The 24233-nt window shown below is 41.2% G+C and overlaps 1 protein-coding gene across 6 annotated transcripts in view; it reads right to left on the bottom strand.

Annotated features, from left to right (window-relative positions):
• The window catches only part of FOXP1 (forkhead box P1), a 401475-nt gene that overhangs the window by 286990 nt on the left and 90252 nt on the right, over positions 1-24233 (bottom strand). Inside the window, exon 2 of one of the 6 annotated variants that reach the window (XM_088831577.1) lies at positions 1456-1540. The exons of the other annotated variants lie outside the window; for them this stretch is intronic. The gene's annotated coding sequence lies outside the window, so the exon portion shown is untranslated. The remainder of the gene's footprint in view (positions 1-1455; positions 1541-24233) is intronic. 6 annotated transcript variants of the gene reach the window in all.

Raw genomic sequence — 24233 nt, forward strand, 5'->3', positions numbered from 1 at the left:
AGGCCAGGTGTTCTGTGGAGCATGTTCAGAGCAGCTCTCCATCCATTTGGAGTATAAATCTTTGGGTCCTCCACCTGTCTACTAGTCCTGACGTATGGAGAGGCAGGATGTACACACTGAACTGTACTGTCTTGTAGAAACATTATGAGACTCACAAATGCAAGTCACATATGCAATTTTAAAATATCTACTATCCATATTTAAAACAATAAAAAACAGTGGGAATTACTCTAAAAATGTATTTCATTTAACCCAATAGAGCCAAAATATTTTAATTTCAACATATAATCAATATGAAAGTAAGCAATGAGACAGTTTACATTTTTCTCTTTTTCCCCCAAATTAAGTCTTTGAACTCCAGTGTGAATATTACACATATGGCACATCAATGCAGGTTAGCCATACCTCAAGGGCTCAGCAGCTACTTCTGGCTAGCGGCTCCCATACTGGACAGTGCAGGTATAAGAGCATTTCAAGATTCTGGAAGGGTGTCTGAATATAAGGGAAAACTATACAATCCATACTATTACCATTTTAGACATCTGAAATGGGGCTGGTAAGACATGGGGGCAGAGGTTCAGAGCTGGGAGAGAAGTATTAGGGACAAGTAAGTAGAGAGTTTCCCTGAAATTGTCCCACTGCTTTCTCTACATGTGGCCTGCAATACAGATAAGACTATAAGCTATGAGTCCGCACATGTCCATGGGGACACAAGCAAACATCTACAGATCCACATATCTGTAAATTCTACAGCTGATATTCACTCTGTCACCTGTCAAGATAAAAGTTAAAAAGTAAAAAAGACTTCAATCACAGGGAAAGAAACAGCATAGCATTTTCCTCCCCCAAGGAAAAAAATAAAATAAAAGAATTTAACAACATTCTAGTTTGTATGTTTGAGGAGGGGTTAGAGGCTGGGGGTGGGGGTAGGTGTGAAGAGAAGTTGGCTTCCTGCCAGGAACTGACATCCCAAAATGAATGGGAAATTAGGAGATGTCTCAGTTATTTAGAGCACACATTTAAAATCAAAATCCCTAAAATACAAGATAAATAAGAAATGCCTTAAATACTACATGCACTCAAAAATAAGTTAACCATCTTGGGAACACTAAATGCTCTCAAGGAACACAATTTATTGGGGAGCATACAGTGGTGATTAAGTGAGCAAGGGCTCTTCAGGCTGATGGGCTTGGCATCAGAGTCCAATTTGGTCTCTTCCTACCTACCTCTGGGGCTTTCCTGGTGGCTCAGATGGTAAAGCATCTGCCTGCAATGCAAGAGACCTGGGTTCAATTCCTGGGTCAGGAAGATCCCCTGGGGAAGGAAATGGTAACCCACTCCAGTACTCTTGAATGGAAAATTCCATGGATGGAGGAGCCTGGTAGGCTACAGTCCATGGAGTTGCAAAGAGTCGGACACGACTGAGCGACTTCACTGTCCTTTCTTTCCACCTACCTCTGGAAGCAAGTTATTTAATCTCAGTGAAGGTTGATCTTCTCATCAGAAAGTAGGGACAAATAATAGTTACCTTGCCAGGCCCCTGTGCAAATGAAATATGTAAAATGTTACCTTCAGCTGTTCAAGAAACATATATACCAAACACACTTAAGATACAGTGACACAGTATACACACTTATGCACACATATAACACTATGCACACTATGTAACACTGTATTTTACAAGAGAGCGTGTGTGTGTGTGTGTGTGTGTGTATCTACAGTGAAAACCGGGATTGAAGTGCAGTGGTCTGGAGTTTTCCTGAAGGAGGACAAGTCCTGGCTGTAGCCCTGCAGCTGCAGGACCGAGGGTTGCATCAGTATCACAGAACCACATCTAAAGGATGAGACTAATACTACAGATAATAACTACTGGAGAGGAGGTGGAGAAAAGAGAACTCTCTGAGGCTATTTTTGGGAATGTACACTGCTAACAGCCACAATGGAGAACAGGAGGGAGGTTTCTCTTAAGAAAATAGAAGCAGAGCTACTATATGATCCAGCAATCTCATTCCTGGGCATATGAAACAAAAAGACAGTTCAAATTTGAAACAATACATGCACCCCAATGTTCAAAGCATCATTACCTACAATAGGCAAGATATAGAAGCAACTTAAACATCCATCAACAGATGAATGGATAAAGAAGATGTGAGATATTTATGTATCATAAACTTGGTACATATGTGTGTGTGTCTGTATATACGTATATATAATGAATTACTACTCAGTCATGAAAAAGAGTGAAATAATACCATTTGCAGCAAAATTGATGGGACTTAAGAGATTATCACGTTAAGTGAATTAAGTCAAAGACAAATATTCCATAATATCACATATACGTAAATAAATAAGAGTACAAATGAACTTACTTACAAAACAGATTCTCAGACATGGAAAACAAACTTATGGTTACCAAATGGTAAGTGGGGGTGGGCGGGTGACAAATTGGGAGTGTGGGACTAACAGATGCACACTACCATATGTAAAATAAACAAACAATGAAGATTTACTATATATATGTATAGCACAGGGAACTATAGTCATTATCTTGTAATAAACTGTAATGGAAAAGAATTGAAAACAGAAAATGGATCTACACAAATATATAACAGCATCACTTTGCTGTACACCTGAAACTAACATAATATTATAAATCAACTATACTTCAATTAAAAAATAAAAAGATGAAACCAACGGTGCTAAGCTGGAGCGGTTGTTGGGAAAATTCAACATCATCACCTACGATAAGCACTGACCACCATGCCAGATCCATAGCTGCTGCTCAGTAGATGCTAGTTATTATCATTACAGGCATGCATCAATTATCTAGGTTGAAGTACTTCCCATCTAGGACTGTTTCTACTTAACTGCAAACCCTCATGAGTGGCTCTCAGACAAGGGAGTGGCCAGAGGAAGGATGGATTGATGAGGTTTACCATCTAAATACCATCAGGTGTATGTAAGTTTTCTTTTAGAAAGCAGTTTCTTCCTCATTTTCTTAGTTGATGCTCACAAGTCAAAGGGAGTAAGCAGGCTGATTTCAATCAAGAACTACATCTTTTTTTTTTTTATTGGAGGCTAATTATTTTACAATATTATATTGGTTGGTTTTGCCATACATTGACATGAATCCGCCCCAGGTGTACATGAGTTCTTGAACACCTACTAATGTGCAAGGCATGACTCCAAGTGCTTAAAATTCAGATAAATATCCCTGGCCTTCAAGGAGCTTACATTCTTGTGGTACTTCATTCTTTATCTACTTACCTTCCTAAACACAGGAAGTTTGACAGAGGGGATGAATGCATTGTTAGGGGCTTGGTTTTAACAAAAAAAGCCGAGTCTTTATTATTTAATGAAAATGAAGAAGTTCTACAGTATTACACAAAATTGTATCCTTTTCCCGGTCTCCCTAAATTATATTGAAAACAGGAAGGTTCTTCATTTTGGAAACAAATTGGATACAGCATGATACCCACACAAAAGTCTGTTTACAAGCATTTTGTACATTTTTGCATCCTACAGTAATTTTGAAATTATACCAAGAGGGAGGAAAGGGAGGAAAAGGCCCTTAAAGGTTTAGACTTTTCATTAAGTTAAACAGCCTGACATTGTATCAACAGTGGGACATCATTTTCTTAATTCAAAAACAACTGGGAGAGGAGACGTTCACCTCCATCAGGATGTCCAAAGTTAGGCAGGCACTTGTCTGATTGCATGTCTCTTCTATGTCCTTTGGCTCAGAGCTCTTTTTGTTGGGAACAGTGCCTGTATGTCTTCAGCATCTCTAGTTACTGGCAGAGGGTCTAGCAAATATATTAGGTTCTTAAAGTTGGGTTCAACCAGTGAATGGGAAATGAACTCAGCACCAAATGAGGAGCTAGAATCCTACCAAGTTTTGAGGGGAACATATTATCTGTGTGGTTCAACTGGACTGGATTCTCACCTCTGGATTTGCCAGGAAGTACCCATCCTACCCTCTAAAACTTTTCTCACCTATCAAAGGTAAAGTAATATATTTTTCTCAAATTTTTTTTTACTTTGATTTTTACTGGACAATACATATTCATTACACTTGCCAGATAATAATAATAATGCAATAAAATGTAATGCCCTTTTACTTTCTTATTCTACTCTCTTCAGGTTCTTAATTTCAGTTCTGTACGAAACCTAATTGCCCTAAATATTTCTAAATGCAGTGATAGTATGATTCTTGGAAATTTGTTCTTATCTTTTATTATATTCTCTTTGGTCTTTACTGACACATGCATAATCTCTAGTCAAAAGAAAAATAGCATAAGAACTGGTTGTTTCAAAAAAAGAAAAAGGCAGAAATTATGTACTGTCACTGCTACCAGGCTGAGGAAGCCCGTGTGTGCTTGGCAATGACAACATCACCTGCTGTGATACTAACAGAGCAGCCTCTCCACGGAGGATGCCTTGGGGGAAGCGATGCACCTCAGTTGGCAAAACTTTGAGTCAAGGGATACAGGACAGGAAAACTCTTTTAGTTCCAAGACGTGAGGATGGACACAGCCTATTACTCTTATTTTTTTTTTAATAGTTTCCCATTTGTTGAGGAAGTAGCCTGCAGGAGAGTTAAGCAGCTTCAACTATTTTTAGGCCTCTGACCCTCTTTAAAAAGCCAGAGCTAAATTCAGTCCTCTGTTACACCCACTCAACTCCCACCGGCTTCAGTGCGGGCCACGGGAGAACCTGCTCAACAGTTAAGAGTTCAGTATGCTCATAGCATTCTTTGGTCCAGATAGACTGACCACTGGATCACCCAGCCTCTGGAAAGCCATCCAGCCATCCAGACTCATGAGAGCAGAAGCCAGAGGTTCCCACTCTGCAAACATCCCTCTCCACTCCCAAGGATTCTCACACAACTGGCTGAAACTCCTGGATTTTCTGGTTGGTTTGTTTGGTTGTTCTTGTTGTTTTTCTGTTTTTGACAACCCAGGCAGTGGGAGGGGTGGGGAGAGAGAAGAAGTTCCTTTTGAAAATGGCAGTGTATCTTGGAATTGTTTAAAAATTAGAATCTCATCTACACAAGCCCAGATTTGAAGAACTGTAGTGTGAAGGCTAAATTAAACTTTTCCCTCCAACTAGCATGGGGTAATTACAATCAGAGATCACGTGAAGTTCACTGCTGTTGAACACAGCACAGTTTGTGACAGTAAATAGCAGTACAGTGGGGGTAAAAAACGTTTGAAAATAAGAGGTCCCATGTCTGAGTTGTGGGGTGAGCAGAGAGCATTTGGCATCTCCAGTGACTCTAACAGGGAGGCCGTCATATGCCAAGGAAAGAACACTTCTTCTCCCCACACCCTTTCTAATCCTTCCTTCTTAAAGGAACACTCAGCAAGATAATGAATCCTTTAAATGTTACATCTTCTGTCCTGCATTATTGTGGTGCAGAAACTCTTCACATCAAACAGTCATCAGGACTATTACAAAGTGGGCTTATAAGAGAGGGGCTGAAAAGGAGCTGTGTGAAAAGAAGTGGAAAATTAAAGCTGAAGCAGTCGAAGAAAGGGCTTAATTTACTGGCATGTACAGTATGCAAATGAGATTACTCCCAGCTTAACTGCATCATTTATGTCCATAATAACGGCATCATCATTACAGGGCTCAAATTAAATTACACCATAATTAGCATATCAAAGTGATTGGTTAAAGTTTAAAACAAATACCCAATTTTGTTAATGAACAGCTGTAATTGTCATGTACACTTCAGTGAAAACTCTCTAAACAAATATATGTTTTAGAAGAGTGGAAGATTTTTTTTTTCTTTTCCAGCAGACAGGTCTGTAGCAGAGGTAAATTACCTAAAAAGAATGACACGGACTATTCTATTAATGTTAATATATGCTGATAATTTTCAAGTAATAGAGCATTCTATCAAAACAAGGCTTCGCTTATACTCGGACACCTTCCCTGCTCCTGAATGGGACACACCGCCAGAAACCTGTTTCCTCTCGCAGCCATTATACAAACGCTGGGGTGACCTGTCTCCAACAAGCAAAGGACATGTTCACTAGCATGCTATCACCAAACCCCCTGCTCACTGAAAAGACATCCATGTTCAAATCTCGCTGAGTCAAAGCTGATTTTCTCCGCATTCCAATCAAAAGACAGCAGAGTGACAGAGCCAGAAAACTTGCTGAATTTATGGTGCAGACCAGAACACTCCTAAGCTGATGACCTGATAACCTGAAGGCGAAAGGCCTTCAGCTCCACGTCCCCCCCACATCGAATCCAGTTACACTGAAGCAGTTCCAAATGTGTAGCTGCGCCAGGAAGTTTCTGTTCTTCCATCATTAAAATAAATCAGAAGATACAGCTAGCTATTTTGTCAGTGTTAGCTGAAACGAACATACACGCACATTTTAGATATGTAAAACTATACACAAATAATAAGCTTCTTTTTCAACCTTTTTGTTATAATAATTTCATGTCAGAAGAGTTTCTACACAAAAATCAATAACTTTGAGGCTCACATGTTAAAAGAAAACTCTCTGCCTAAGATTCTCCCCATTTCTTAATGACGTACCCCACATGTTCTCCGATTTATCTGTAAGGGTAACCATCCACTGTGATATACAACAAGGCAAGCCAAAATATGTTTTTCCCAAAAAGGAAAAAAAAAAAGCACTTTCAAATATACTTAACAAGCAAATTGAATGTCTTATTAAAATCGTATTATCTAAACAGTGTTCAAAAATTTAAAGAAAGTAGCTTTTCATTTTATTCATCGAGGAATCCATTAAAGCTTAGGCTCTGAAGTAGTATGTAAATTATGTGCCTTTCAAGGTAGAGCTAGGGCAAATTCACTCCATCAACTAATGATGAACCTCATTATGTGCAGGGAGGATTCATAATGAGGAAAGAGCCACCGCCATTCCATGTTCTAACATAAATCCCTGTAAAATTTGAATATCTCCCCGTCTAATTAAAGGCTACTAATTCCAATCGCCCCCTTCATGGCCCCAAAGTAAAAATAAACCTCTTTAAAAGCACAGACTACAGTTATATTTCTAAAGCAGCCCTCGATTCTGTTTGGACTCAGAACCTTCCACTCAGATATGTTTTACGACAAGCATAATTAGCAGCTTTCTAAGATACAAACTTTGAGGCTGTTCGAGCTCATTTTAGTTAAACGCACTGGATTTCTATTTTTCAAAGAGCGTCACCTTGATGGGGCTACAGTGCATGCACAGAGATGATCCACAGCCAAGAAACCAGCAGGAATGTGAGAGCAGTGTAATAATGTAAAATAAAATTCTTAGCACTCGAGTTCCGTGCTGAAGCGGAGATGCTCAGAAAAAGCCAAGCAATCGTGGCATGAACCTGAGATTGAATTTGGATGGGGATGTATTCAGATCTGCTTGGGAACAACGTACTTGATTCTGGAACAAACCGCTCACTTTTAATGCAGTTTGAACTAATGAACAAGTACTGCCCAGCCTCTCATAAGCCAGAGAACTCTTTCCTCTTCTAATCACCGACTCTTGATTATTTTTTTTTAACTGAAAACTATAGAATGCAAACCCAACACTGCCAAACATATTTATTATGATTAATAGCCTGTAATATCCCTCACTAAGGCTTAATTTGCTTTTGTTTTCCATTATGAATCTGCACAGTCTATTCCAGTCCCTTTTTCAGGTGGAGATGAATTTCCTGTGGTCTGTACTCTATTGTATTGCCACCCAGCAAGGCACAATTAGTTAAAAACAGCCAACCTCCACCTCCACAACCTCCACAGAGCACCAGATTACGCAAAATGAGAGAACACAATCATTGAGAAATAAGTGAAGGTGTCCAGGGAATTAAAGCAATTAAACCAAAAAAAGAAAAAAAAAAGAAAAAGTACTTATGCCAGTCACCCAAACACACCTTTACATTAAAATTCCAAAGAAAAGAAAGAAAAAAAACTCTAGTTCTTTTCTTTAATGTTGATAAACTGGATATAGTAGCTAACCAGAAAACCTTATCTGCTGTCATAGATTCAGGCATCCCCAAGAGTCTGAACCCCGATTTGGTAATGCAATGTATACACATCAAGGACATCAAATGTAGAATTTCAGGAGCTACAGAGTCCATTCTAACCGAAGATGCTGCTGCTTCTTTAAATTCCATAAACTCCACTACATAAAAGCTGCCACAGTGCGTGCTCTCTCGTCCCTCGGCTCCAGGCATGATCTCCCCGCCACCCCCCTTTTAGGTCAGCCACTCATGCATTAGGAAGACATCCCTCCCAAAATAACTTGGCCCACCCCCGAAGCACAGAGTTAAGCAACCTACCTTTGTTCTGGAGTTGCAGATAATAACAGACAAGCCTCAAGACCATGAGGATTTGGGAAAGCAGGGGAGTTGAAGGAGAAAAAAGAAGGGAAGAAGAAACACCACAAGTAGAGAAGAACTGGAAGAAACAACAGGAAACAGTTTCTTGTGAAACTGTTGTGGCTGCCACAGGATCGGGGTGTCTTCACCAGTGTTTACACCAGTGAGTACACCTCTGCTCCATCTCATCCACAACTGGTGGCATTTTTTTTTTTCCGGAATCCATGCATGACAATTAAAAGCAACTGCACCTCTCTGTTGGGAGGGGGACCACAAAAGACCTCCGCAATATTTCTTTACAATGTCTATATCACTGATGAGCATTAGTTTGAGTGACAAAGGTCCCGGGCTAAATCAACATTCTTACCTTAATGTTCCTAGTAAAAGGCTCCAGGAAACATAACTCATGAGACATGTATGCAAAGAGATGTCTCAAGGAATTAATCCAGAGCCCTCAGATGAAGTGAGGAGAAAAAAAAAAGGGTGGGGGGAGAAAAAAGAAAATGCGGTGGCTTATTTCCAAACAAATGCAGCTCAGCCTAGGCAGCGAAAGCATAAAAACAGGTTTGCATATACAGAGCTCAGTGGCAGAAGCGAGAGTTCTGTAGGATTTATTTGACACTTATTTTCCGGGAAGCCTTTTGTGGAGTTGTACCGTTTGTTTCTTATTGTCTGGGAGGCAGTTAGGAGCTTTCTCCCGGAGGGGGCCTCTCAACCTCTGGGCTTGGCCGCCTCTGACAGGGAGGTAACCATATTAGGATGTGTATGGTAAAGTAAACAATAACATAGTTGCAATGAAATGGAATTTTTTTTTTTCCCAGCTAATGGTGTTGGGGTCAGTCCTGTCCTTTTAAAAGTCATTCTCACTAATTCTGTTTCCTAGTTCAAACAGGCCCTTCTCCTCTTTTTTTTTTTTAAGTGTTAGATGTTTCCAAATATCTGACTGTAAATTCGTTGAGAATGTTTGCAATGTAAGAAAAAGCTTTTAACATCCAAATAAAGATCCTGCCAGTTTAATCATTAAAGGGGATGTGAATTTTCAAGCCCTTGCAGAAATCCAAGCCTCCTTTCTTCACTCCTCCCATGCCCCCACCCCAATCTTTCTCCCAAGGTTAAAATTACTTGGTCATTGAAAAGTACCTTCTAATAAATCAGATTTTTAAAGAAAGAGACTGTTACCTTCATAAAAATTCCATAGTCACATACTGTGTTACTGAGTGAGGAGTCTTAACCGTTCATGCGCCTGAAAATTTATTACCTGGAATTTCTAGAATGGTTACTTTTACATGATAAAGCTATTTCCCACCTTCTCCAACCCTCCTCCCCAAAGGGAAAAAGCAGGCAAAAAATACTGTGGTCAAGTCATCCTACAGAAATTAGCTAATCAAAAGGAAAAATATAAAAAATGAGTCCCCAAGATGTTACACATTTAAAAAAAGTTCTGCACACCTAAAGACAACAATAAAAAGTGCGACTGCTCTCTGGCCACTGTCAGTCAGTACGAGATTCCCACCCCCTTCCCAAGCACTGAGGGAAACCTCCCACTCCAAGGCCGGGGCAGGCTGAGGAGGACAGCCTCACAGATGAGGACCCTAGAGAGTGGGTCTGAGAGGGAGGAGCAGCTGTGAGCCAGCCTGGCCCCAACGCGGAGCGAGCTTCCATGTCTTTATCCTGGAGGTGAGAGCCATGGCATTTCTTAAAAGCGGCTTTCCCTAAGAGAGCTGCCAAAAACGAGGGTGTTTACACAGTGGCCAGCCCTCAGTGCAGACGGAGAGGAGGAGAGGCACCTCGCTGCTGACGGAAAGAACCCCAGAAACCACCCGGGACAAACAAGGGGTGTGAGAGATAGGGCACAGGCCGGGGAAGAAATGGTACATGCAATTCTGGCTGCAGTCAGGCCGATGGAGCAAGTAAAATGTACACGGCCCTGGTGAGACTTCCAGAGCTCAGAAAAAGAGTGCTTCCCCAGCCTGGAACCCCTGGGCTGGCCTCTAAACTGCTTTGCTCCTTATCAGATCCATATCACCCAGAAACTTAAAACCCCTGCAACTCATGTTTTATTAAAACATGTTTAGCATTCTTCTTAAAGATAGGTTTTAACCCCAAATACCCATGAAATTAAATCTCCTATGCCACTTATCTGCACTGCTGGGCAAAAACTAAAGTTGAGCTAAACAGAGAGATAGTAAAATCAATAAATCACACAGAACAAGTAGCAGTTCAAAAGTTCAAAGATATGATGGCCAGTTCAATGCGTCTTAGCACTCACCCAATAATAACTCGTCTCTGTCACTCCTCATAGTATAGACAATTTCATCGGCATCATTTTCATTAGGCTGTCTCATGGAAAATTGCTAGCTATTTATGTATACGCTAAAATAAATTAGCCATTTCATCGAGCAGTGTGATTCTTATAAAATACATTAACACAATACTCGATTTTCCAGTTGGAGTAAATAAATAAATCAATAAATTCAATACAGTGTGATTCTTTTATTGTGGCGCTACAGCTCTCAGCATAAGTGTTTTTATTGGGTTTATTTGTTTCAATAAAAATTGAAATGGGCCACTGATCTCCACACTGGCATCTTAAAAAAAAAATAAAAGAAAATCTATCCAGTATTTGGGAAAGTGTTGTGTGGAACACTCAAACTTATAATGGTATTCAAAAATCATTTTCATTATGATGATTAATCCACAAATCAATTTTGATGGGAAATTTCACAAAGGGAAAGGGGAATTCTACCAGGTGTGAGACTCTTGTGGAGCTTCTCTGCTGCAGCCCCACGTCTGGGGCGGGGGACGGGGGGAGGTTTTGAGAGACAGCAGTGCTTCGCTGAGCTGCGACCTTCTGCCTCCAGCGTGCCTCCTCCCTGGACAGGGAGGAACGACAGCGGGACAAGTGCCAGATGGCCTCTTCTGTCACACCTTACGAAATGCCATTGACTGTGGCTCGGAGAAGGCCATTTACTGCAACCTCTGGGGGAAAGACGGGGGGTATCATGACTGCAAGAAAGGAGAGGGAGGTGTGCTGACGCTGTAAATGAAATCAGGCCCAGGACCCGCAAGCAACTCTGGAAGTGAAATGGAGACACCACAAGGCATGAGATTTTCCCTGAGTCACCAGCATCGTCGAAATCAAAGGGGATCACAGTTGGGGAGATGGTAGCCTGGGTCTGCCCAACACCCACGCTGCCCTTCCTCTTGACATTAGCCTGACTTTCCTTGGGAGAGACGCCCCATTCCCCACTCTCGGTCCCTGTGGTGCACAGAAGGTAGATACATCTCCCACCTCTGGAGGGTGGAGCCAGAAACCAGGTCTGACCAATCAGCATGTTCTGCTCTGTCAGTCACACTGAGTGGCTGATGGATGGACATGTGCCAAAGGAGAATCATACTCAACTACTAGCATTCTGTAGGAAATAATATTCTACAGGAACTATTGTTCTTTTGCTAGGTTTTCCAAGGATTTTGGGACATGGATTGGCTTGCCCCCATAAACAGAAAGCTAGCTAAAAGGGACACAGCAATTCAGAGTCAAGCACAACAGCAGGACGGAATCCTAACAAAGCCCAGAGGGAGCCATCCTACTTTTGGACTTCATCACATGAAAGTAAAAGTTGCTTAGTCGTGTCCCACTCTTTGCAACTCCATGGACTAAAGAGTCCATGGGATTCTCCAGTTCAGAATACTGGCGTGAGTAGCCGTTCCTTTCTCTAAGGGATCTTCCCAACCCAGGGATCGAACCCAGGTCTCCAGGATTGCAGGCAGATTCTTTACCAACTGAGTCACCAGGGAACATGAACTAATGAAATCCCTAAATTTGCTCAGCTAGCTGGAACAGTTGGCTTTGGGTTATCTGCAGATACAATATAGGAATTCAATATATATATATATGCTTTCTACATGTAATTCTCCAACTCTACAATATGCCTTACCCCTTATGGGAAAGTAAACCAACTAAAATAAAAACACACAAAACAGTAAGTTCCCAGAGCTAACCCTCAATCTGTATACCTTCTACATTCTATGTACCAGGTCATCAGCTATGTTTTCTTTTCTGCTACCACTAGAAAGAGTGAGGAGAATATTATCAGGACAAACAGTTGGAAAGAACTCAAGTTGATCTCAAAGCAATCTACGCTACAGGTCTAAAGCAATCCAGTATGCAAGCTTACACAGACTTAGTAAACTTTCTTCTCTGGGTCCTTGGTGATGGTTCAGGTCAGAATGGACCGACCGATCAGTTTAGGTGAACAGCCTGTGAGCTCACACAGCAGACGTCACATCTCCTGATCAGACTCAAGGAAGAGGGATGAGATGCGGTCTCTCACCCTGACAGAATTTGTGATGGGAGGCAGAGGCAAGGCATAGTGGTTCTTAGTCGTGTGTGCGTGCTCAGCCACTCAATCATATCTGATTCTCTGTGGTCCCATGGACTGTAGCCTGCCAGGCTCCTCGGTCCATGGGATTTCCAGGGAGGAATACTGGAGTGGGTTGCCATTTCCTTCTCCAGAGGATCTTCCCAACCCAGGGGTCAAACCCACATCTCCAGCATCTCCTGCACTGGAGATTCTTTACCACCTGGTAAGGCCCGGTCCTTAGCCACTGATCATATAAGGGAGGAGGTCAGAAGAATCAAGGGCTATGTGGGTCCTTGAAGACAGGCCAACACAAACTCACTGGCCCTAATACTTTCTGAATCTCTCTGCAGCATACTATCACTCATATAAAAATCTCTAGCTATTGGACCAGTTAGTCCTACCTTCAGCCTGTCAAAGTTTGAGTTCACTGGAGAAAAAATAAAATTACTCAAGAAGACATAAATATTCTAATAAGGCACGTGTTATAGCTAAAGTTCTTTGAATGATATCGATAGAAGGGAAGGAACAGTGACAAATACATTAATCATCCTTTAGTTTTATTCCCATATTGCTTCTCTAATCATTATAAAAACTGCCACTTATTGAGTAACTAACTGAAGTAGATGACATTATATTTGTCACGGAACTCTTATAATATTTTCCCCATTTCACGGGTATGACAAACTGAGACTTGTGTTAAACAGTTTACATAAGGTCACAAAATGAGTAACAGGGAAAGTGAGACTCCAATCCCGCTTAGTCAGCATGCAAAACCCATGGGTGCTTTATTTCTGTCTCCTCCTCTTTCCTCATTTCCATGAGCTTAATTTTTCACAGTACCACTAAACCTGAAATTCCGAATGCCCAATATCAACTCTAAGTCTAGAAGAAGAGATAACCAGTAAAAACACAAATGAGCTTTAAATTGTACCACATTTTAGAAAGGAAACAGTCGTAAGTCAAGAATGATAAAATAAGAGTGGGGTCTGAGGCAATATATTTAAATGAGGTGAACAGGATAAGTGACATTTAAGTCAAGGTAGAAGGGGTGAGGTCCAGCCTGCATGCCTGGCTTTTAGCCCTGGCTCCAGCCAAGCAGATGGCAAACAACAGTCATGATTTCCTCCCTGGGCAGGAGTAAACCCCAGATCAATACAACCAGCCTGTCCTGGGACTAGCAACCACTGCAACACAAGAACAAAACAACAAAAAAGAAGTTACTTTATTCTTAATGTGTCAGAGACTCTATTAATCATTTTATATGCATTTCTCATTAAACTATTAAAATAACCCTAGAAGATGCATACAGTTACTATTTCCCTTTAATTGGTAAGGACAATGAGACTCAGAGAAGTTAAGCAACCCATTCTTGGCCACACTGAAGCTAAGTGGTGGAGCACAAACCCAAACCCACCTCTGACCAGGACATCTGAGTCTTGGCACATCATATTGGCATCCACCTGCTGTCAGGAATGATTGTCAGCACGAGCCCCAGATGCTCACACTGGAGTCCTGAATACTGATGCTGGAATGGAAGGGCAATCCGCTGAACTCGAAGACATAAAGATGTGAATGATTGGCTCTGTGCACTTTGCAGAGCAAGGGACCTTCAGAAGCAGAGAAGGCTGAGGAAGGAGAAGAATTAGCACCACGGTCCCCTTATTTTTCCAGCCTCTGCTGGATTATTATTCACTAGACTCTCTGGGTAGCTCTACAGCTCTTCCCTTACCTCTAATGAGGGCCATGGAACTTGGGACTAGCCTTCTCTAGAAATAACCTCATCAACCTGCTCCGCACCAGGACTATATCAAAATCATAGGCTACCTGAAATTTTAGTGGTGGGCATTGTTTTAAAACTCCAGATGATGAGCTTGGGGCCACAGGGTTCCACCCGCCCTGGAGAGAAGAGTCTCCCCACCTCAGCACTATTGGTATTTTGGTCAAGTAAACTCTTCACTGCAGAAGTTGTCCTGTGCATTGGAGAAGTTTGGCAGAGTCCCTAGATGCCAGCAGCAGCACTGCCACCCCAGCTGTGACACCAAAAATATCTCCGGGTATTGCCCAATGTTCCTAGGTGGGAAAAGCTGCTCCTGGTGGAAAACTATTCATCAAGAGAAACACTGCCCAATAGAACTTTCTGTAATGATGGAAGGTTCTAGACCTACACTATCCAATGGAGTCACCCGAGGCAACTGAGCACTTGACATATGGCTAGTGAAATCACGGAACTACATTCTTAAATTTATGTAATTTTAATTAATTTAAATTTAAATAGCCACACACATCTAGGGGCTACTCTATCTTGGACTGTGCAATTTTAGAAGTGTCACAGATTCTCCATATTCATGAGAATCTGATCCTCAGCAGATGGGTATTTGGTTCCTAGTTCAAGATTCTATATATTAATTTTTAATTAAAAATCGTATCTTCTCCTCCATGGAAATCAACAAACTCTCTCAAACTTGGCAGTTTTGGTCTTGACTTAAAAAAAACCAAAATATCCATTCTTAAAAGCATTAGTCTTTTCCAATAAATAAATAAAAATCCATTGTTGCTCTGAATCTAAATTTATACAAATTTTTGCTTAATTTTTATATAAATTCTAATCACAATTTTGATGAGAAGTGTAGATTTAAGTGAATAACTTGAGTGAGAGATTTATGCTTATGGACTTGAACCAAGAATACTCCTTAAGTAGCCACTTGGAAGATAATTTTTTTTTTTATTGTCAGAAACATGTAACCGCTACTCTCTTCAAGAAACATTGCCTGTAAACCAGGTTTTGGGAGATGCGTGCTCTCCTGGAGAAAATGCCCTCTCCACCAACTCAAATAATGCACACAATCTGGAACGAGAGTGATATTCTAAAAGATTTCTTACACAGAAACATCCCTCTACCCTATCGCTCCCCTGAAAACTCCAAACTACACACATTCAGGTGGAGCCTTCCCCTGTAGCTCCAAGTGTGATGAATTTTTCAGCTTAGGGAGAAAGATTAGTATTGATGTAACAAAGTGACTGTAAAACAGCTGTACAACATCATAAATACATCACAGCTGTCAGGATGTTTCTTTCACAATGGACAAATATAGAAGCAAAGATCACTTGGCGTGGGGGTGGGGGGGTGGCGCGGGGGGAGGCGCGCAGGGGGTTAGTCATTCCCAAACCCGTGTGCAGGGTGTGAAACATCCAGAACTATGGCTGTGAACAGAGAGCTGAGCCATCTACAAAATATTTTCTTGGGTGATAAACAGAGAGCCTGAGATGGGATAAAGCCTGATGATGAAGAAAGTAAACACAGTGTGTTTGAGATACCCATTATCTCTTGATACCAAGCAATTTCAACTTTAGCAACACTGTGGGAATCCAAAAATGCATTGTCATTCTTAGTAATCCTGAAAATAATAAAATCCATATCCTAAGCTGGGCACAACCTAGATTTGAGGCTAACCTCCAGTGGTCAGGTGTGAAGTGTTACTCCATAAAGAGACAGCTCTGGATAGCTATTCAACATCACTTGTAACTTCTTCCCAACCTCCTACTACTCTTCAAGCTGAAAAAATGAGATGTCTCCTTCCCAGATTTCTCTGCACCTAGGGACAGACATCTAACTTAATTCTGGCCAAAAGGTATGAAGGGGGTGCGTGTGAAATATTGTTCTCCTCCTTGATCAGAAGAAAGGAACAAAGCTCTCTCTTCGGCTGTCCTCTTACCCGCTTAGTGCTTTAAAAGTAAATATGTACAAAGGTGATGCCTGGAGCTTTAGCAGCCATCCTGTAGCCATGATGGAAAGTCAAAGGAATCACCAATATGCCAACCCAGCAATCAGATATTATTGAAGTAAGGACCCAATCTTTGGATGGCCTACCTACAGATTTCTGAGCAAGTATATCATAAACAGCCTTATCTTTTCAGCCACTGCCAATGAGGTTTCCTCTCACTAATAGGTGAAAACATGCTTATCACTATATCCTAAATCCCAGGAATGATAGAAATCCCTTCCTTGAGGAAACTGGACTAACCAAGTGTAATTAGTCATTTTCCCTGGAACCTAAGATGGTTCCCCATTTCACCTGAGACCTTGTCACTAGAGAGTATGATTCTTAGTCTTTAGAAGATCTCAAACAGAAAGACCACCACTTCATATCTACTTGCATGCCAACTCCACGCAAAGCTTTGACTCAAGTGATTTACAACCCTCACCCTCTCTCTACATGGTACATACAAGGATCATCTCAACTTCTGAGTAGAAGAGAGAGGAAAAACAAAATGTCCTAGGCCAACAGATTTACAGAAAACTTGGTCACACAGGAGGAAAATGATTACACATGGCCCCAACTGCAAAATGTGGACAGCCCCACGCACTGATCATTTTTTGTTCTAGGACATAACAGCATCGTCTGAGCTGAGAGCACAGGCCACACATAGTCATTTGCGCTGTGCCTCGATGAGCAGATGCTTCAGCTATAACTGATTCTTCAGCTCAAGATGCCAAGGACAAGGGATGCTCCCTGAGAGCTCACAGCAGCACGAACACCAAGGACACCATCATGAGCAGGCACAGCTGTCACTGTGGTGTTGGCTATCACCGTGCCCTGGAGGGAAAAGGCAGGGCCTGTGACACAATGTGGGGACAGGGCATGGCTAGGTGGCCTGCAGCTTGGGGAATTAAGAGACATCAGACAGCCTACTTGGCTTTGAAATTCTTGGCTCTGTGATCTTGAGTTAACTAGCTTGACATCTCTGAACCTCAGGTTTCCCATCTCTAATACAGAAATAATAAAAGTAGATAAACTTTCTGTGATGCAAAAATTACATGTAAATGATACATGCCAAAGTTCTCACCTGGTACATAGTACATGCTCAGTAATTAGTTATCCTCATCATAATAATCATCATCAGTACCGAATGATAATAAATTGCAAAATTACCACAAAGGGACTAGCATGTGAGCGTGCATGCTAAGTCATTCAGTTGTGTCTGACTCTTTGTGATCTCATGGACTGTAGCCTGCCAGGTTCCACTGTCCATGGGATTTTCCAGGCAAGAATACTGGAGTAGGTTGCCATATACTCCTCCAGGGAATCTTTCTAACCCAGTGAGTGAACTCATGTCTCTTGCGTCTCTTGCATTGGCAGGTGGGTTTTTTACCACTACCACCACCTGGGAAGCCCCAAAGGAATTAGCGTAGTATTTAACATACGCTAGATGTTCAATAAATGCTCCTTCCCTGTTTTTTCCACCCCTCTTTCCTCCACAAATCACTCATAGGTTTAATTCTAATGTGAGGTATCTATTACAATTTTTAAAACTATTAAGGAATGCATCCCACTAAAATGGTCTTGGCCTTGATGTTATGCTGGATACAAAGATAAAGCATCAACTGACATAAGTTTTTCATGTAGCAAATATGCTAAACAAAGACTATATGTGTCTACTTAAAAATACAATTAAATATGTCATATTAACATTAAATTTTTTCCTATATTATACATGTAAGAATACCCCTTCTATTTACTGAATTTGTGTATTGAGAATGGATGTAATTTTAATTAAAAAAAGAAAACATTTGTTCCGAGTTCAAATTTCTTGCTATAAACATGGACTCCTTAAATAATTTGGAGGAAAAGATAGTATTTTTTTAAATTACAAAAAGATTAGAAATGTCTGATTTCTACCCTCTTGGTTTTCAAATAGATCATTTGTCAAGACCATAAATGGCAACAAATCTGTATGAAACTAAGAAAAAAACAGACAACTTCTAAACATTTAACTAACCTAATCCCCTTGCCCTTAATAAGTTACTGTTCACTGTTTTTTCTCCTTCCGGACTTCCTCTTCTCAACCAGAAATAAATGCTTCCCCTTGGTTTCAACCATACACTTCTTGCCCTAGTAGTATCTCAGGGGACACGTTTAAGTCCTTTGTGGTGTGAATCAAATCGACAGATGGGATGGGAATGCAGAAATAAATAACCCACCAAGAGTCACGACCACTGGACTGACCTTATGCATGGAGGTTTTGTGGACTGACGTTTGCTAAGTTTCTCCTTTTTGGTTGGCTGGCCTCAGAGAGCCCTGTGAATGCCAGGACTTAGGATAAGCAATGACATACTTAACTGTTACATATTAATGTTCATGATAACGTAATCTTTCATTTGGGTGATTTAAAAGTCCCTCTAGTCTGACTGAATGCTTCATCAATCATAACCATTTTTATTCTCAATCTTGTGCAAAAATACCAGAGAAAGTGAATCTCAACTACCCACTGAAGAGGGTTTGACCATTAACCCTGAAAAATCTCTCTCTTGTCATTTATACACTGGGTTCCCACAGGTTCTGCAGCAATCTCTTCACCTGCATCTCTCACGACAGCAGATCTTATCTGCGGAGGTGAAAGAAAAGCCACGTTCCTCTCTCCTCTCTAGGATCAAATCTGCCATATCTTAGAGAAGAAAGCACTTCTCAGTTTTAAACTAGACAAAATGCCCAGCATCTCAACATTTGAAACGCTTGTGAGCAAGCAGCTTGAGAAGGTCACAGCAACTTAGACTGAACTTAAAAGGGGGATTTAGAACTCACTCACCCCAAGAACCAATGAGCTTCCTCCCATCAAGCAGTGAGTCAAGGATCACACCTACCCCTAATAAAGGCACTTGAAAGAAAGTACATCCCCTTTCCTTTCATGTAAGGGCTTGTCACAGTTTCACGGCCAAAATCTTCCCACAATTAACCTTGGACCTACAGACCATGAGGCAAATCAAAACGAAGGCAGTGATGAAACCAGGCATCTTCCAGCTTGGCCTGATTCTACCACAACTGCATTTATCTTCTAAACTAGAAACACAAGACTTTTTTAGGGAAGTACATAATGGCTTCTTACCAATCCTGCATGATTCGCACATGCAATACACAAACAAATGCAACTACACGCACACATACCAATCTGTTCCCCCCAAATTCTCTGCATGGGGTAGAAATTAAGCCTATCCCTCTAAAATCATTTTTTTAGTCTAACATATATCCAATATTTATTTTTTTATTTTATGACCTTTCTTTTATTCTCAAATTCTCCCATCTTAACAATCTCCTTTTAGACTAATAAATCTATGTTTTTATTCCCAGGTCATTTATAGGTTGATCTCTTGAGGCAAGGAAACATTAAATTATTGGAACTCAGTCTAGAGATGTTTCCAGGGTAATGGTTCTCTGTTTATTAGCAGAAGAAATGCATTTGACTAATTTGACTTGTAAGTCTGATAAAATCTCCCTGGAAAAAAGTGATTCTATTATGATGAATAATCCTTTGAGGTGAAAAATGAGAAATATCCACATTGGGTTTTATTATATATTAATTCTAACAGTCTGAAAAGAAACTCAAGTAAGTCATCTTTTAGACGCTAGAAAATGGCAAACTTCCTCGCAAACTACATGCAAGAAGTAATTAAAGTAAATGAACATGAAATTAAACAGCACCCCCATAAAGTAGGATATAAAAGAAAAGATTATTAGAAAAAAAAAGATTGTCTTCCTGCTCTATATGAGTCTCATGAATTGTGCATTTATTCTATTTCTCTTTTATTATTTGATGATGGGTTTTTAAAACTTGGGTTTTATTAGAACTTGGCTGGAGAAAGGTCTTCAGTAGTAAGCTAGCCAGAGGTCTGGGTATGTTATTGCATCCTTCCCAAGGACTTAACTACTAGATGAGCCATACAAAACAAAGGTAGGTTCATCAAACTTCCTGTGATGTAAAGCTGGAAGGTTTCTCCACCCCCTCAAAGACAGACCCAAGATCCTGGTTAGAAAGGAGGTCCTAAAGCTACAAAAAGCAAGACTGCACAACAAAACTCTCTCCAACTCTTCAATAAACCCTCCTACTTATGTAGAATCCAGGGACAGCTGATACTTGTTGAATTTGGGGAGCTATCCAGAATCCATTTGTACTTCAATTTCTTTTTAGGGAATTACCCCTCCCTACCCTTGTTGCAAGCAAGATGGAATTCCTCAGTCAGGTCCCCTGACCTCTCATAGCCATGGGGAGATAACACAAACTAGGACATCTGATTTGTCTCAGTAGACTGATGTATGGACAGAAAAATGTTTGGGGAGCACTGATTTTAGCAGTGACATTCAAACTGCCTATATGTGGGAACTATCCCCTATCCTTTCTCAATCTTCCGTCCATTCTGTGACCTTCTGTTTAAGTAAGTAAGTGAAGTCACTCAGTCGTGTCCGACTCTTTGCGACCCCATGGACTGTAGCCTATCAGGCTCCTCCATCCATGGGATTTTCCAGGCAAGAATACTGGAGTGGGTTGCCATTTCCTTCGCCAGGAGATCTTCCCCACCCAGGGATCAAACCCGGATCTCCCTCATTGCAGACAGACGCTTTACCATCTGAGCCACCAGGGAAGTCTCTACTCCTCCAATAAACCTTTTTCCTTTAAGTTGGCCTGAGATCAACTCTGTTGCCTATAACCAAAGAATTCAGCCAGTATGTTGGGGGAGACCCCTGCTTGACAATGGCTCAAAAAGAAAGCTGAGCTAAATGAACCCACGCTTAGCATAAGGGACAAGATGTGATACTGTGCTCCTATGTTATTTATGGCTGTTCTTAAATTCAAGGTAAAATTTTAACCAAAGGTTGTTTAAAAAACAAAATAAAAAAAAAGACTAGCATTCAAATCTGCAAATCAGGAATCTTCTTTCCAGTTTTTTGTAGCAGTTTTAGAGATACAAAATCTACAAAATGAGTTGAAAGAGGAAGTTTCTAGATGTGGAAAGATGAAGCAATTGAGCCATATGGGTATTTAGTGAGGGGATGTGGATTCTTCATCTGGACTTCCAGAAGCCACTACAACCCCTATGTATATCTGTGTATTTCTCAGGTGTCATGATGAAAAGGACATGGACTTTGGAACCAGACAGCCCTAAGTGCAAATGCGTGTCCTTTCCCTTAGCAGTTCTGTGACTCTGAGCAAATTATTGATGTAGCATCTTGCTGGACTTCTGTTTTCCAATCTTCAAAATGGATAGTGGCCCTATTTGTAACTCATAACTAGTCAGCAAGAGCAAAAGCGACCTCAAACATAAAACTCTAGTAGTCAGGATGCAAAGTAAGCCCTCAACAAAATGGTAATAATAACTGTGCCTGAGTTGATCTATGGAGCACGTGCTCTGGGGCGCACAAAAATAAAGTTACATAGGTTCTTACCTTCAGGCAAGAATTTGTGGCTTTCAAATTTGAAAAGAATGCACTAAACTACACAGCAGACTTGAACAAAGGTTATAATGAAATACAAACACACACTTGTGGGAGCCCAGACAAAGGAGTGAGTCACACAGGCTGGGTTCAATTGAAAAAGGATTCATAGAAGTGATATCTGAGCCAAGCCTTGAAGGATGAGTAGGATGTTAATAGGCAGGGGGAGGTGGGAGTGGGAAGCAGAGGATTGGCATCCAAAGCCAAAGGAAGCAATAACATGAACTGCACAAGTTCAAGAGCAGGGCAACAACAGGGCAGAAGAAATGGGTTGATGTAAGCTCCACAGGGCCAGGGACCAAGCTGGAGTCTATCACTCTGAGAAGAGGGCCAGTCCCACAGGAGGCACCTGGTTATTCCACGAGGCCCAGGGAAGAGGAACAGAAGACAGACAAACGGGGCCAAGGCACAGAGCCTTGAGGCCCATGCTAAGGAGCCAAGTCTCCACCCTGAAGTTCGGGAGGCAATGACAAGAACAGAAAATAAGAGAGAGACTTCTGAGGTTAAAGAAACAGGGCTTCACTGCATGCATGTGAGGGTGGGGACATGAGAAAAGGGGGAACTGTTACTAGATTTTAAGTCTTCTAACTCATTTAAACTGAAATGATTCTGGGTCCAGAACTATCACTGATCGTATTGGCAAAGTAGAGTTTGACCACAGAGAAACCTTTCCATCAAGAACCCTAAGAATGGCATGATCTGCAGCCAGACAGAATGAGCACGTCATCCAAAGCCTGTCAGTGAAAATCAGAGGAGCTCAGCCTTAAAGCATGACTGTGTGATCCCATGCAAGTTACCTCACCTCTCTGTGTCTTTTGCTTTACTATCTATAAAATGGGGTCAACAGCAACACATCTTTATAAGGACTAAGAGAGAAGACAGACATGATGGACCCAGAATGGCTCCTGGCACAGGCAACGTGCTCCATAAATGTTACCTGCTTTTTTCGATGGTTTTCCTTATGGTTATCTACCAAGAATGAGGAAGAACAGTCCCAGGCTCCAAAATGACTGTTTTCAACTCTAGGATCCAACTGTTGAAAGAAAAGTGACTTCTCTGGCATTGGTGAGTCCAGTCAACTCCCAACTTTGTGCAGATAGAATAGATGGTTTGTGAAGGGGCCCATGGTAAGAAAAACTAACACAAACAGGTTTATGGTCAAACAAAAGTGGCCACATAGCAACAAAATGTCTACATACAAGACAGCACCTTGTCACTGAGAGCTGCATAGGAACCCACAGACACCATGGGCAGTGCCTCCCAGGAGGACTTGACCTGAGAGTCATGTCCAAGTCCTTTAGGAAAAGGGAGCCTACATTGTCCGCTTCCCAAGAAAGCAAATGTGGGGGCTGCAGAGGAGAGAGCTCTGCTAGAGGCTCCAGAGGCCACCCCGTTAGGAAGGGAAGGTGGAGGACAAGGTGAGGAACGGACAGCAGGGGACTAGCTAGGGATATCTTCAAATATTCAAGTCAAAGGGAAGAGATGAATGAGGGAATGGGCTTTCATGCCAGGCTGACTGTTGTTCTCGTTTTAATCAGAGGGCTTCGTGGTAGTGTTTTATAAAAAATATTAACATAATGGTCAGTATCTGTCAGCTCCTCTCCACGTCTGTGTTTTACCCTTTGGGATAGAAGTTCACTAAGTGTCTATATGTTACTAAGTACTGAGTGCAAAGTTAACTAATTTAATTATTTCTGCATCATATTTGGGCTATATTTTTAACCCATGATTTAGGGTAAAAATAAGATTGAAACTCAACCGAAAATAAATAGTAAGAAAGGGATTCCCCAGGTGGCTCACTGGTAAAGAATCTGCCTGCCAGTGCAGGAGACATGGGTTCCATCCCCGGATGGGGAAGATCCCCTGGAGAAGGAAATGACATCCCACTCCAAAACTCTTGCCTGGGAAATCCCATGGACAGAGGAGCCTGGAGGGCAACAGTCCATGCAGTCGCAAAAGAATCAGACACAACTGAACCACTAAACCACAACAAGGCAACAGTCATTAAACAGGTGACCCTGGATTTGGGCATGACCTGTATGGGTGGTTACAAAAAATGAAAAAAAATCTCAAGGCTCAAATGTACAATTCAGTTAATTTTCCTTTTTTCCACGCTGAAAAATATAAGCAAGAATGTACCTACAATATAGGAATGTGACACCAGGTTAGATTCACTGGGTCTCATTAAATTTAAAATGAGATCTGCTCCATCCAGGGCAGAAATTCATCACAGAGAATGAGTGAAATGGGCAAATGA

Source organism: Moschus berezovskii, chromosome 24, assembly GCF_049115385.1.
Source record: "Moschus berezovskii isolate FMDL1 chromosome 24, NW_MosBer_1.0, whole genome shotgun sequence".
Classification (NCBI taxonomy): domain Eukaryota; kingdom Metazoa; phylum Chordata; class Mammalia; order Artiodactyla; family Moschidae; genus Moschus; species Moschus berezovskii.